The sequence below is a fragment of the Leucoraja erinacea genome, unplaced genomic scaffold, assembly GCF_028641065.1.
Source record: "Leucoraja erinacea ecotype New England unplaced genomic scaffold, Leri_hhj_1 Leri_1359S, whole genome shotgun sequence".
NCBI classification, from domain to species: domain Eukaryota; kingdom Metazoa; phylum Chordata; class Chondrichthyes; order Rajiformes; family Rajidae; genus Leucoraja; species Leucoraja erinaceus.
In genome coordinates, this window is record NW_026575626.1 from 23,743 (window position 1) to 39,050 (window position 15,308).

General features: G+C 58.1%; 1 long non-coding RNA gene across 1 annotated transcript; it reads left to right on the forward strand.

Moving 5' to 3' along the window:
- Positions 1 to 2,699: 2,699 nt before the first annotated feature.
- On the forward strand, positions 2,700 to 11,487 carry LOC129715727 (uncharacterized). The gene is made up of 3 exons (XR_008726546.1): positions 2,700 to 2,747; positions 4,784 to 4,919; positions 11,473 to 11,487. It is a non-coding gene; the product is annotated as an uncharacterized LOC129715727 (long non-coding RNA).
- The last annotated feature ends 3,821 nt before the right edge of the window (positions 11,488 to 15,308 follow it).

Genomic DNA, 15,308 nt, shown 5'->3' on the forward strand with positions numbered 1-15,308 from the left:
CCTCCCTTTCCCTCTCCCTCCTCTTCTCTCCCTCTCTCCTCTCCCTCTCTTTCCTCTCTCCCCCTCTTCATTCCCCTCCCTCTTTCTCTCCTCCCCTCCCCTTCCTCTCTTCTCTCTTCCCGCCTCTCTCTTCCCCTCCCCTCTCTCCTCTCTCCTTTTCCCTCCCCCCTCTCTCTCTTCTCCTCCCCCTCTCCCCTTCCCCTCCTTCTCTTCCTTTCCCCTTCCCTCCTTTTCTTTCTGTCCCCCTCCTCTCCTCTCCCTCCCCCTCTCTTTCTCCCTCCCTCTCTCTCCTCTTTCCCCCCCTCCCTCTCCCTTTTCTCTCCTTCTCCCTCTCCCTCTTTCCTCTCCCCCTCTCCCATCTCCCTCCTCTCCCCTCCCCTCCCTCCTCTCTCCCTCCCTCTTCTTCCCTCTCTTTTTCATCTCTCCCTTCTTCTCCCCCTCTCCTCTCGCCCCTCTCCCCTTTCCCCCTCTCTTCTTCCCTCCCCCTCCCTATCTCTCCCCTCTTTTTTTTTCCTCTTCCCCTCCCTTCTCCCTTCTCCCTCTCCCCTCTCTCCTGTCCCCTCCCCTCTCCTCTCCCTTTCCCTCCTCTCCTCTCTCCCCCTTTTTCTCCTCTCTGTCCCCTCTTTCCTTCTCCTTCTCCCCTCTCCCTCCCCCTCCCCTTCTGCCTCCTCCGCCTCTCCCCCTCCCCTCCTCTCTTTCTCTTTCCCTGTCTTTTCCCCTCTCTCTCCCTCTTCTCCCTCCCTCTTCCCCTCTCTCTGTCTCCCCTTCTTCTTTCCTTCCCCCCCCTCCTTGTTTTGTCTCTCTCTCTCCTTTCTTTCTTCCTCTCTCCCTCTCCCCTTCTCCCTCCCTCTTTCCTCCCTTTCTTTTCTTTTCCTTCCTCCCTCTCCTTTCCCCTCCTCTTTTTCCACTCCCCCTCTCTCTCTTCTCCTCCACCTCCCTCTTTCCCTTCTTCCCTCTCTTTCGTCCTCCCTCTCCCCCCCCCCTCTCTTCTTTTCCCCTCACCCCACTCTCTCTCCCTCCCCCCTTCTCTCTTTCTTTCCTTTTTCCCTCTCTCTCCCCGTCCCCTCTTCCTCTTCCCCCTCTCTTTCTCCCTTTCTCTCTTCTGTTCCCTCTCTTCTCTCTCTTCCCCTCTCCCTCTTTCCCCTTCTCCCTCTCCCCCTCTCTCTCTCTCTCCCCCTGTCCGTCTCCCTCTATCTCCCTCTCTCCCTCTCTCTTTCTCTCCCCACTCCCTTTCTCTCTCCCTCTCTCTTTCTCCCTCTCTCTTTTTCCCTCACTCCCTCCCTCCCTTTCCCTCATTCCCTCTCTCTCTCTCCCTCTATATTCCTCCTTCACTCTCTCCCTCCCTTCTCTCTCTCTCTTTCCCCTATTTCTCCCTCTCTCCCCCTCCCTTTCTCTCTCTCTCTCTCCCTCTCCCCTTCCCTCCCCCACTCCCCCTCTCTTTCCCCCTCTCTCCCTCTCCCTGTCCCCTTCCTCCCTTCCCCGTCTTTTTCTCTCTCTCTCCTCTCCCCCCTCTTCTCCCTGTCCCTCTCCCTCTCCCTGTCCTTTCCCTTCTTTCCTTTTCCCCTCTTCCCCTCTCTTTTTCTTCCTCCCTCTCTCCCCTGTCCCCCTCCCCCTCCCCTCTCCTCTTCCCTCTCCCTGTCCCCTCCCCCCCCCTCTCCCTCTCCCCTCCCCCTTCCCTCATTCCCTCACCGTGAGGGGGGGAGAGTCCCCCGGCCTTTCTCATTCTACCGTCGACCCCGCTCTCCCCCGGCAACCGTCGCCCTGACCCCGCCCTGACCCCGCCCCGTGACACTCTCTCACTCCGGCCCCGCCCCCCCCGTCATCCTGGCCCCGCCCCGTGACTCACTCACTCACGCCGGCCCCGTGACCCCGCCCTGACCCCGCCCCGTGACATCACTCACTCAGGCCCCGCCAGTCCCCCCCGTCATCCTGGCCCCGCCCCGTGACATCACTCACTCACGCCGGCCCCGTGACCCCGCCCTGACCCCGCCCCGTGACATCACTCACTCACCCGCCGGCCCCGCCCCTCCGACCCGTCATCCTGGCCCCGCCCCGTGACATCACTCACTCACTCCTACCCCGCCCTCGCTCACGTGACCACGCCCCGCTCGCCCGTCACTCACGCCAGCCCCGCCCCCTCCCGTCATCCTGGCCCCCGCCCCTTGACATCACACTCGCTCCGGCCCCGCCCTCGCTCACGTGACCACGCCCCGCTCGCCCGTCACTCACGCCCCCCCCGCCCACACCGACCCGTCATCCTGGCCCCGCCCTCGCTCACGTGACCACGCCCCGCTCGCCCGTCACTCACTCCGGCCCCGCCCTCCGACCCGTCATCCTCTGCCCCGCCCCCCCGTGACATCACTCACTCCGGCCGCGCCCTCGCTCACGTGACCACGCCCCCCGCTCGCCCGTCACTCACGCCCGGCCCCGCCTCCCCCCCACCCGTCATCCTGGCCCCGCCCCGTGACATCACTCGCTCCGGCCCCGCCATCGCTCACGTGACCACGCCCCGCCCCGTGACATCACTCGCTCCGGCCCCGCCATCGCTCACGTGACCACGCCCCGCCTCTCCGTCAAGCCCACGCCCGTCACTCACGCCCGCCCCGCCCACGACGTCACGGGTGCTCCGCCCCATGACATCACTCACTCACTCCGGCCCCGCCCCTCCCCGTCACGTGATCGGCTGGCCCCCCCCCGCCGCTGCCGGCATTCTGGGGAGGTCCGGAAGCGGTGGAGCTGGTGGTCTGGTGAGAGAGGGGGAGACTGGGGACAGAGGAGGAAAGATTCAGATTCAATTGTCATTGTCAGTGTACAGTACAGAGACAACGAAATGCATTCATTGGGAGGGAAGAGAGAGGAGAGAGGAGAGAGAGTGGTGAGGGAAGGGTGGGAGGAGGAGAGAGGGGGGAGAGGGGAGAGAGAGTGGTGGGGGTGGACGTGCCAAGGTGAGATGGAGAGAGACTTGGATGGAGGAGAGGGGGAGAGAGGGGGGCAAGGGGGGGAGAGATGAGGGAAGGGGGGGAGAGGAGGAAAAGAGGGGGGAGAGAGCAGGAAGGGGCATGAGGGGGAGAGAGGAGGGAGGGGTAGAGAGGGGGTAGGGTGAGAGAGGGGGATGGGGGAGGGGGAGGGGGGACAGCGGAGGAGAGGGGGGGAGGGGGAGAGTGGTGGGGGGAGAGAGGAGGGGGGGAGAGGGGGGAGAGAGGAGGGGGAAGGGGGGAGAGTAGAGGGAGGGGAAGGGGGGAGAGAGGAGGGGAGAAGGGGGGAGAGAGGAGGGGGAAGGGAGAGAGGGGGCAGGGAGGAGAGAGGAGGGGGAGAGAGGAGGGGGAGAGCAGAGGTAGCGGGGAGAAAGAAGGGGGGAGAGAGGAGGGGGAAGGGAGGAGAGTGGGGAGGGGACGGGGGGAGGAGAGGAGGGGGCGAGGGGGAGAGAGGAGGGGGAAGGGGAGGAGAGTTGGAGGGGAGAGGGGGGAGAGAGGAGGGGAGAGGGGGTGAGGAGAGGAGGGGGGAAGGGGGGAGAGAGGAGGGGGAAGGGGGAGAGAGGAGAGGGGGGGAGGGAGGGGGAGATTGGAGGCAGGAGGGGGAGGGGAAGTTGGAGGGGAGAGGGTGAAGGGGGGGGGGGTGAAAGGGAGGAGAGTGTGGGGGGAGGCGGGGGGGGAGAGCGGGGGAGAGAGGGACAGAAGAGGGGGAAGGGGGGAGAGGAGTGGTGGGGGGAGGGAGGGGAAGGGAGGAGAGAGGGGGAAGGGGGGAGGGAGGGGGGAGGGAGGAGAGGGGGGGAGGGGGGAAGAGAGTGTGGGGGAGTGGGAGGTGGACGTGCCAAGGTGAGATGGAGGACAGACTTGGATGGAGGAGAGTGTAAGAAAGAGAGAGAGGGGCGGGATGAAGGGGGGTGAGAGGAGAGAGGAGGAGAGATAGACGGGGTGAAGGGGGACAGGAGGAGAGGGAGAGTACGAAGGAGAGGTGGAGTAGGGGGGAAAAGCACGTAAGAGATGGGGTAGAGGCAGGAGAGAGGGGGAGAGGATGAGGAACAGAGAAATGGGAAGGAAGAGGGGAGATGAAGATGGGGGGAAGGAACAAAGGGGAGAAATAAAGAGAAGGGCCCCAGGGGTGGGGTGGAGAGAGGGAATGGGACTGATCACCAGACTGATTCCTGGGATGTCAGGACTGTCTTATGAAGAAAGACTGGATAGACTTGATTTATACTCTCTAGAATTTAGGAGATTGAGAGGGGATCTTATAGAAACTTACAAAATTCTTAAGGGGTTGGACAGGCTAGATGCAGGAAGATTGCTCCCGATGTTGGGGAAGTCCAGGAAAAGGGGTCACAGCTTAAGGATGAGGGGGAAATCCTTTAAAACCGAGATGAGAAGAACTTTTTTCACACAGAGAGTGGTGAATCTCTGGAACTCTCTGCCACAGAGGGTAGTCGAGGCCACAGTTCATTGGCTATATTTAAGAGGGAGTTAGACGTGGCCCTTGTGGCTAAGGGGATCAGGGGGTATGGAGAGAAGGCAGGTACGGGATACTGAGTTGGATGATCAGCCATGATCATATTGAATGGCAGTGCAGGCTCGAAGGGCCGAATGGCCTACTCCTGCACCTAATTTCTATGTTTCTATGTTACATGGATGGGGACAGGTTTGGAGGGATATGGACCAAACGCAGCATAGTGTAGTTGGGACATGTTTCCACACTGTTTCACTCTTTGACTCTATACACAGTCTCTTCCTCTGATGCCTGCGGCCTGTCCTTTGGTACATTCACACCTCTCCCCTCTCCTTACCTCCAGGTCTCCCATCCCCTCCCTGCCTGGCTCGGACGCCAGCCCCATTACACCGACGGGAATGAGCGACGGAGAGGAGAATCCAGCAGCAGTGCCTGTGGCCCCGCCAGATGTACAGGGAGACGGCCGCTGGATGTCACAGGTACGCAGGGAGAGGGGAGGGAGGGATAGAAAATAGGTGCAGGAGTCAGAACCTTCCAGCCAGCACCATTCGCCATTCAATGTGATCATGGCTGATCATCCCAATCAGTACCCCGTTCCTGCCTTCTCCCCATATCCCCTGATTCCCAGGCCTATCTAGCTCTATAACCATATAACAATTACAGCACAGAAACAGGCCATCTCGGCCCTACAAGTCCGTGCCGAACAACTTATTTTCCCCTGGTACACAAAAAAGCTGGAGAAACTCAGCAGGTGCAGCAGCATATATGGAGCGAAGGAAAAAGGCAACGTTTCGGGCCAAAACCCCTCTTCAGACTTATTTTCCCCTAGTCCCATCTACCTGCACTCACACCATACCCCTCCATTCCTTTCCCATCCATATACCTATCCAATTTATTTTTAAATGACAAAATCGAACCTGCCTCCACCACTTCCACTGGAAGCTCATTCCACACCGCTACCACTCTCTGAGTAAAGAAGTTCCCCCTCATGTTACCCCTAAACTTCAGTCCCCTAATTCTGAAATCATGTCCATATAACCATATAACCATATAACAATTACAGCACGGAAACAGGCCATCTCGACCCTTCTAGTCCATGCCGAACACGTATTCTCCCCTAGTCCCATACACCTGCGCTCAGACCATAACCCTCCATTCCCTTTCCCGTCCATATAACTATCCAATTTATTTTTAAATGATAAAAACGAACCTGCCTCCACCACCTTCACTGGAAGCTCATTCCACACAGCCACCACTCTCTGAGTAAAGAAGTTCCCCCTCATGTTACCCCTAAACTTCAGTCCCTTAATTCTCAAGTCATGTCCCCTTGTTTGAATCTTCCCTACTCTCAGTGGGAAAAGCTTATCCACGTCAACTCTGTCTATCCTCTCATCATTTTAAAGACCTCTATCAAGTCCCCCCTTAACCTTCTGCGCTCCAAAGAATAAAGCCCTAACTTGTTCAACCTTTCTCTGTAACTTAGTTGCTGAAACCCAGGCAACATTCTAGTAAATCTCCTCTGTACTCTCTCTATTTTGTTGACATCCTTCCTATAATTAGGCGACCAAAATTGTACACCATACTCCAAAATTGGCCTCACCAATGCCTTGTACAATTTTAACATTACATCCCAACTAACATTACATACCTATCCAATTTATTTTTAAATGATAAAATCGAACCTGCCTCCACCACTTCCACTGGAAGCTCATTCCACACCGCTACCACTCTCTGAGTAAAGACGTTCCCCCTCATGTTACCCCTAAACTTCTGTCCCTTAATTCTGAAATCATGTCCTCTTGTTTGAATCTTCCCTACTCTCAGTAGGAAAAGCTTATCCACGTCAACTCTTGTCTATTCCGCTCATCATTTTAAAAACCTCTATCAAGTCCCCCCTTAACCTTTTGCGCTCCAAAGAATAAAGACCTAACTTGTTCAACCTATCTCTGTAACTTAGTTGCTGAAACCCAGGCAACATTCTAGTAAATCTCCTCTGTACTCTTTCTATTTTGTTGACATCCTTCCTATAATTGGGCGACCAAAATTGTACACCATACTGCAGAATTGGTCTCACCAATGCTCTCTCTTGAAAGCATCCAGAGAACTGGCCTCCACCGCCCTCCGAGGCAGAGAATTCCACAGACTCACAACTCTCTGTGAGAAAACGTATTTCCTTGTCACCATTGGCTTACCCCTTATTCTTAAACTGTGGCCCCTGGTTCTGGACTCCCCCAACATCGGGAACGTGTCCAAACCCATAATCATCTTATATGTTTCAATAAGATATCCTCTCATCCTTCTAAACTCCAGAGTGTACAAGCCCAGCAGCTCCATTCTTTCAGCATATGACAGACCTGCCATCCAGGGAATTAACCTTGTAAACCTACGCAAAAAAATAGCCAGAATGTCCTTCCTCAAATTTGGAGACCAAAACAGCGCGGAATGGTGGTGCTGGCTCGAAGGGCCGAATGGCCTACTCTTGCACCTATTGTCTTGTCTAGAATACTCCAGGTGTGGTCTCACTGGGGCCCTGTGCAACTGCAGAAGAACCTCTTTACTCCTATACTCAACTCCTCTTGTTATGAAGGCCAACATGCCATTTGCTTTCTCCACTGCCTGCTGTATCTGCATGCTTACATTAATTAACTGATTAGCAAAGACCCTTAGCTCCCCTTTTCCCAACTTGACACCATTTAGATAATAATCTTCCTTCCTGTTCTTGCCACCAAAATGGATAACCTCACATTTATCCGCATTAAACTTCATCAGCCATGCATCTGCCCGCTCCCCCAACCTGTCCAAGTCACCATGCATTCGCGTAGCATCCTCCTCGCAGTTCCCACTGCCACCCAGCTTTGTGTCATCTGCAAATTTGCTAATGTTACTTTCAATCCCTTCATCCAAATCATTGATATCTATATTACTAAAACTCTGTTCTTGACCGGTTTTGGCCATCTGTGCTGCGGTTTCCGAGATTACGCCGCCACGTACGGCCGTCATTTTTGGCCACCTCGCTCAGAGCCCCCCTCCGCCGCATGTGTGCCGAGGATTTTTCACGTCGATGAAAATTGACAGAGATATTAATGTTTTTACAACAATATATATTAATGATCTGGATGAGGGAATTGAAGGCAATATCTCCAAGTTTGCGGATGACACTAAGCTGGGGGGCAGTGTTAGCTGTGAGGAGGATGCTAGGAGACTGCAAGGTGACTTGGATAGGCTGGGTGAGTGGGCAAATGTTTGGCAGATGCAGTATAGTGTAGATAAATGTGAGGTTATCCATTTTGGTGGCAAAAACGGGAAAGCAGACTATTATCTAAATGGTGGCCGATTGGGAAAGGGGGAGATGCAGTGAGACCTGGGTGTCATGGTACACCAGTCATTGAAAGTAGGCAAGCAGGTGCAGCAGGCAGTGAAGAAAGCGAATGGTATGTTAGCTTTCATAGCAAAAGGATTTGAGTATAGGAGCAGGGAGGTTCTACTGCAGTTGTACAGGGTCTTGGTGAGACCACACCTGGAATATTGCGTACAGTTTTGGTCTCCAAATCTGAGGAAGGACATTATTGCCATAGAGGGAGTGCAGAGACGGTTCACCAGACTGATTCCTGGGATGGCAGGACTGTCTTATGAAGAAGACTTATCTCCCCTTTTCCTAGTCGGCCACCATTTAGATAATAGTCTGCTTTCCTGTTTTTGCCACCAAAATGGATAACCTCACATTTATCCACATTACACTGCATCTGCCAAACATTTGCCCACTCACCCAGCCTATCCAAGTCACCTTGCAGTCTCCTAGCATCCTCCTCACAGCTAACACTGCCCCCCAGCTTAGTGTCATCCGCAAACTTGGAGATATTGCCTTCAATTCCCTCATCCAGATCATTAATATGGAGAGAGGGAGGAGGGAGAGAGTGAGGGGGGAAGAGAGTGAGGGGGTAGGGAGAGAGAGGGGGAGGGAGAGGGGGGTAGGATAGTGAGGGGGAGGCTGAGGAGGGGAGAGAGACAGGGGAGGAAGGGAGATAGGGGGGAGAGGGAGAGAGAGAGAGAGGGTGGGGGCAGAGAGAGATAGCTGATGAACAAGGACCCCCAGATCCCGTTGTATTTCCCCTTTTCCCAACTTGACACCATTTAGATAGTAGTCTGCTTTCCTGTTTTTGCCACCAAAGTGGATAGCCTCACATTTATCCACATTAAACTGCATCTGCCATGCATCTGCCCACTCACCCAACCTGTCACCCTGCATCCTCATAGCATCCTCCTCGCAGCTCACACTGCCACCCAGGTTTGTGTTATCCACAAACTGCAAACCATGCTTTGATATAAGATAGACACAAAATGTTGGAGTAACTCAGTGGGACAGGCAGCATCTCAGGAGAGATGGAGTGGGTGATGTTTTGGGTCGAGACCCTTCTTCAGACTGATGTCAGGGGGGAGGGAGATTCATCGATAAGGAAGTATAAGACGTGAAAACTGGACAAAGAGAATGGAGATCAAGAAAAATGCAGAATAGGTTATTGTTAGCTGGGAGAGGTAACAAAATACACACACAGAGATAAAATGTAGTCGGAGACAGTCAGACTAGTGGGAGAACTGGGAAACATAGAAACATAGAAATTAGGTGCAGGAGTAGGCCATTCGGCCCTTCGAGCCTGCACCACCATTCAATATGATCATGGCCGATCATCCAACTCAGTATCCCGTACCTGCCTTCTCTCCATACCCCCTGATCCCCTTAGCCACAAGGGCCACATCTAACTCCCTCGACTACCCTCTGCGGCAGAGTTCCAGAGATTCACCACTCTCTGTGTTAAAAAAGTTCTTCTCATCTCGGTTTTAAAGGATTTCCCCCTTATCCTTAAGCTGTGACCCATTGTCCTGGACTTCCCCAACATCGGGAGCAATCTTCCTGCATCTACCCTGTCCAACCCCTTAAGAATTTTGTAAGTTTCTATAAGATCCCCTCTCAATCTCCTAAATTCTAGAGAGTATAAACCAAGTCTATCCAGTCTTTCTTTCATAAGACAGTCCTGACATCCCAGGAATCAGTCTGGTGAACCTTCTCTGCACTCCCTCTATGGCAATAATGTCCTTCCTCAGATTTGGAGACCAAAACTGTATGCAATACTCCAGGTGTGGTCTCACCAAGACCCTGTACAACTGCAGTAGAACCTCCCTGCTCCTATACTCAAATCCTTTTGCTATGAAAGCTAACATACCATTCGCTTTCTTCACTGCCTGTTTCACCTGCATGCCTACTTTCAATGACTGGTGTACCATGACCCACCCAGGTCTCGCTGCATCTCCCCTTTTCCTAGTCGGCCACCATTTAGATAATAGTCTGCTTTCCTGTTTTTGCCACCAAAATGGATAACCTCACATTTATCCACATTATACTGCATCTGCCAAACATTTGCCCACTCCCCCAGCCTATCCAAGTCACCTTGCAGTCTCCTAGCATCCTCCTCACAGCTAACACTGCCCCCCCAGCTTAGTGTCATCCGCAAACTTGGAGATATTGCCTTCAATTACCTCATCCAGATCATTAATATGGAGAGAGGGGGGAGGGAGAGAGTGAGGGGGGAAGAGAGTGACGGGGTAGGGAGAGAGAGGGGGAGGAGAGAGGGGGGTAGGATGAGTGAGGGGGAGGCTGAGGAGGGGAGAGAGACAGGGGAGGAAGGGAGATAGGGGGGAGAGGGAGAGAGAGAGAGAGGGTGGGGCAGAGAGAGATAGCTGATGAACAAGACCCCCCCAGATCCCGTTGTATCCCCCTTTTTCCCAACTTGACCACCATTTAGATAGTAGTTCTGCTTTCCTGTTTTTGCCACCACAGTGATAACCTCACATTTATCCACATTAAACTGCATCTGCCATGCATCTGCCCACTCACCCAACTGTCACCCTGCATCCTCATAGCATCCTCCTCGCAGCTCATACTGCCACCCAGGTTTGTTTTATCCACAAACTGCAAACCATGCTTTGATATAAGATAGACACAAAATGTTGGAGTAACTCAGTGGGACAGGCAGCATCTCAGGAGAGATGGAGTGGGTGATGTTTTGGGTCGAGACCCTTCTTCAGACTGATGTCAGGGGGGAGGGAGATTCATCGATAAGGAAGTATAAGACTGTGAAACTGGACAAAGAGAATGGAGATCAAGAAAATGCAGAATATGGTTTCTTGTTAGCTGGGAGAGGTAACAACTCCTCATGTCACACAGAGATAAAATGTAGTCGGAGACCGTCAGACTAGTGGGAGAACTGGGAACATAGAAACATAGAAATTAGGTGCAGGAGTAGGCCATTCGGCCCTTCGAGCCTGCACCATTCGCCATTCAATATGATCATGGCTGATCATCCAACTCAGTATCCCGTACCTGCCTTCTCTCCATACCCCCTGATCCCCTTAGCCACAAGGGCCACATCTAACTCCCTCTTAAATATAGCCAATGAACTGTGGCCTCGACTACCCTCTGTGGCAGAGAGTTCCAGAGATTCACCACTCTCTGTGTGTGGGTGTGAAAAAAGTTCTTCTCATCTCGGTTTTAAACGGATTTCCCCCTTATCCTTAAGCTGTGACCCCTTGTCCTGGACTTCCCTAACATCGGGAACAATCTTCCTGCATCTAGCCTGCCCAACCCCTTAAGAATTTTGTAAGTTTCTATAAGATCCCCTCTCAATCTCCTAAATTCTAGAGAGTATAAACCAAGTCTATCCAGTCTTTCTTCATAAGACAGTCCTGACATCCCAGGAATCAGTCTGGTGAACCTTCTCTCTCTGCACTCCCTCTATGGCAATAATGTCCTTCCTCAGATTTGGAGACCAAAACTGTACGCAATACTCCCGGTGTGGTCTCACCAAGACCCTGACACTGCAGTAGAACCTTATTTTCTGGGCCTCACTTGACAGTGGAGGAGGCCCAGGACAGAAAGGTCATTGTGGTAATGTGATGGGGCGTTAGCCCGCATGGGGGAGAAGAACGGGCCAAAGGTGCCTGGACTGACCATCTCTCCTTTCGCCCCCTACACCACAGCACAACCGATTTGTGTGGCTGAACCCAAGGACGGACCAGATGTCCTGTTTGTTGGCGATTCACACAGTTCGGCCAGTTGTTCCGCAGTTTGAGGTGACACTACCCCCTCGTCCCCAAAAACTCCCCCCCCAAAAAAACCCACTCCCCGCCCTCTCTCCACTCCCCGCCCTTCTATCTCTCCACCCCCCCTTTCTCGTCGCCCCCCCCCTTCTTGTCGCTCACCACTCCCCCTCTCTCCCCACTCCCCCCTTCCTCTCCACATCCCCCTTCTCCTCCCCCTCACCCGCTGTTCTCCCACCCACCCCCCCTCGCTCCCGCCCCCACTTCTCTCATCCACGCCCCCACCCATTCTCTCCTCGGCCACTTTTCCCGTCTCTCCCACGCCCCTCTCCCACTCCCCTTTCTCTCCCGCCTTCCCCTTCTCTCCCGCCCTTCTGCTCCCACTCCCCCTTCTCTCCCTCCCCTCCTTCTTCTCCCCCCCCCCTTCATCTCCCACGTCCCCCTTCGCTCGCCGCCCTACCCCTTCTTCTCCCCTTCCTCCCCCCCGTCCTCCCCCTTCTCCCGCCCCCCCCCTTCTCCCCCACTCGTCCACCTTCTCTTACGCTCCACGCCCGTTCGGGGGCCCGGGCCCTTACTTCTTCTCCCGCCCCCCCGCTCACTCCGCCCCCAGATCCGTACTCTCCCACTTCCCCCCGTCTCTCGTCCCCGCCCCCGCCTTCTCACACCCTCCCCCTCTTTCTCTCTCCCCGCCCCCCCCCCCTTCTCCCCCCCCCCCCACCTTCTCTTCCCTCCGTTCGAAACCCCTTCTCTCCACGCCCCCCCTGTCCTCTCCCGCCCCCCCTTCTCACCCACTCCCGCCCCCCCGTCCTCTCTCTCCCACTCCCACTTCTTCCCTTCCCGCTTCCCCCCCCCCTTCCCACCCCGCCTTCGCGTCCCGCTCCCCCACTTCGCTCTCTTCGCCCCCCCTTAACTCACTCCCCTCCCGCTTCGCACCTCGCTTCCCCTCCCTCCTTCTCACCCTCTACCCGCCGCCCCCCCCTTCTCTCCCCGCCCCCCCTTCGCAGTCCCGCCCCCCCCCCTTCTCTCCCGCGTCCCCTTCTCTCTCCCCCCCCCCTTCGCTCCCGCCCCCAAAACCCTTCTCTCCCGCCCGCCCCCCCTCTCCCTCCCTTCTCGGCCCCCTCTCTGCCCTCCCCCCCTTCTCTCCCGCCCCCCCCTTCCGCCAGATCTCTCACCGCCCCCCCCGTCACCCGCCCCCCCTTCCTCTCCCACCCCCTTTTCCCCCCGCTTCCTTTCCCCGTCTCCACCCGACTCCCGCCCCCCCTTCTCTCCCCTCCCGCCCCCGCTCCCCCCCCCGTTCCCGCCCCCTATCCGTACTCTCTCTTCGCGCACACCCCCTTCCTCCCCCCGCTTCCCCTTCTCTCCCCCGCGCCCCCCCTGCCTCCGTCCCTCCCGCTTCCCCACTTCTCTCCCGCCCCCCCTTCTCTCCGCTCACTCCCCCCGCCCCCACCCCCCCTTCTCACCCCCCGCCCCCGCCCCTTCGTCTCCCCGCCCCCCCTTCTCTCCCCCCGCCCCCCCATTCTCCGCCACGCGCCGTCCCTCTCCCGCCCCCCCTTCACTCCGTCCCGACCCCCCCTTCTCTCCCGCCCCCCATTCGCCTCCCCCCCCCCCCTTCTCTCCCGCCCCCCTGCGCATCCCTCCCTGCCCCCCCTTCTCTCCCCCTCCCTCTCCCCGCCCGCCCCTTCTTCGCTCCACCCCCCTTCCCTCTCCCAGCCCCCCTCCCTTCCTCCCCCGCTCCCTCCTTCTCTCCCGCCCCCCCCCTTCTCGCCCGCTCCCGCTCCCCCCTTCCCTTCTCCTTTCTCCTCGCCCCGCCCCTTCTCTCCTCCCCCCTCCCCCCCCCCTTCGCCCTCTGCTGGCCCCCGCCCCCCCTTCGCCCCCGCTCCCCCTTCTCCGTCCCGCCCCCCCCTTCTCTCTCCCCCCCCTCTCTCCTTCTCCCCCGTCTTTCCAGCTTCCCTTCTCTTCCAACCCCCCCCACTCCTTCACCCCCCTCCGCCCACTCCCCCCGCTTTCCAGCTACCCTTCCGCCCCGCCCCCCCCCACTTGCCCCCGCCCCCCCTTCACTCTCGCCCGCCCCTTCCTTCGCCTCCTCATCCCCCCCCTCCCCCGCGCCGCCCCCTTCTCTCCCTGCCCCCTTCTTCTCTCCCGCCCCCGCCCTCGTCCCGTCGCCCGCCCTTCCTCTCCCCTGCCCCCTTCTCTCCCGCCCCCCCGCTCCCCCCGCCCCCACGTCCCTTCCCCCCACCGCCCGCCCTTCTCCTCCCCGCACCCCCCTTCACTCCCACTCCCGCCACCCTTCACTGCCCCCTACCCGCCCCCCCTTCTCCCTCCCCGCCCCCTCTCCCTTCACTCCCCTTCCTCCCCCCACTTCCCCTTCCCTCCCCGCCCCCCCCTTCTCTCCCACTTCCTCGCCTTCCCTCCTTCCCCCTCCCCACTCCCCCTTGCCCCCCGCCCCCCCTTCTCTCCCGCCCCCCTCTCTCCCCCCCCCCCTTCTCTCTCCCCCCCCCCTTCCCTTCTCGCCCCCCCTTCCTCCGCCACCCCTTCTCCGGTCACCCCCCTTCTCTCGCCTGGGACCCCCCTTCTCTCCCGCTTCCCGCCCCCCCTTCTCTCCCCGCCCGCCCCCCTGCTCCCGCTCCCCTCTCTCAACCCCCTCCCGCCCCCCCTTCTCCCGCCCGACGCCCTCTTCCCCCGGCCCCCCCTTCTCTCCCCCGCCCCCCCCTTCGCTCCCCCCCCCCCCTTCTCCCCCCTCTCCCGCCCGCCCCTTCTCTCCGCCCCCCGCCCGCCCTCTCTCTCCACACCCCCCTTCGCCTCCCGCCCCCCACCTTTTCTCTTCTCTCCCCCCCTTCTCCTCTCCTCTCCCACCCCGCCCCCCTTCTCTCCCGCCCCCCCCTTCTCTCTCGCCCTCGCCTTGCTCCCCGTCTCTCCCCCCCCCCCTTCCCTCCCGCCCCCGCCCTTCTCTTCCAACCCCTCTTTCCCCCACGCCCCCTTTCTCCTCTCCCCCCTTCCCCCTCCTCCCACTGCCCTTCACTCCCCCTTCCCTCTCCCTCCCTCTCCCCCCCACTCCCCCCCTTCTCTCCCCACTTCTCTCTCTCCCCCCCTTCTCCTCGCCCGCCCCCCCTTCTCTGCCCCCCCGCCCCTTCCGCCCCCCCTCCTCGTCTCCCCCTGCCCCCTCTTTCTCCCATTCCCTTCTCCCCCCGTTCCCCCCCCTTGCTCCCTCTTTCTTTTTCTCCTCCCCCTCTCTCTCTCCCTTCCCTCTCATCCCCACCCCTTTTTTTCCCCCTTCTGTTGCCCTCCCCCCATCTCTCTCTCCCCTCTCCCGCTGTCCCTCTTCTCTCTCCCCGCCCCTATCCTTACTCTTCCCTCCCCTCTTCTTTCTCCTCTCCCCTTCTTCTCGTTCTCTCCCCCCTCTTTTCTCCCCTCCTCTCTCCCCCCTTCTTCCTCCCGCCCCCCCTTCTTCCTCTCCCCCCGCCCCTCTCGCCCCCCCTTGTCTCCTCCGCTCTCCCCATACTTCTCCTTTCCCCCCCCTTCTCTCTCCCCTCTTCTCCCTCCCTTCCCCGCCCCCCCCTCGTCTCACCCGCCCCCCCCGCCCTTCTCGCCCTCCCTTCTCGCCCCCCCTCTCTCCCCCCCGACTTCTCCCCTCCCCTTCTCTTTCCCCCTTCTCCTCTCCCGCCCGCGTCTTCTCCTCCGCCCCCCTTCTCTCCTCGCCCCCCCTTCTCTCTCCCCCCCCCCCTCCTCCTCTCCCCCTTCTCTCGCCCCCCCGTCTCTCCCCCCCTTCTCTCTCTCTC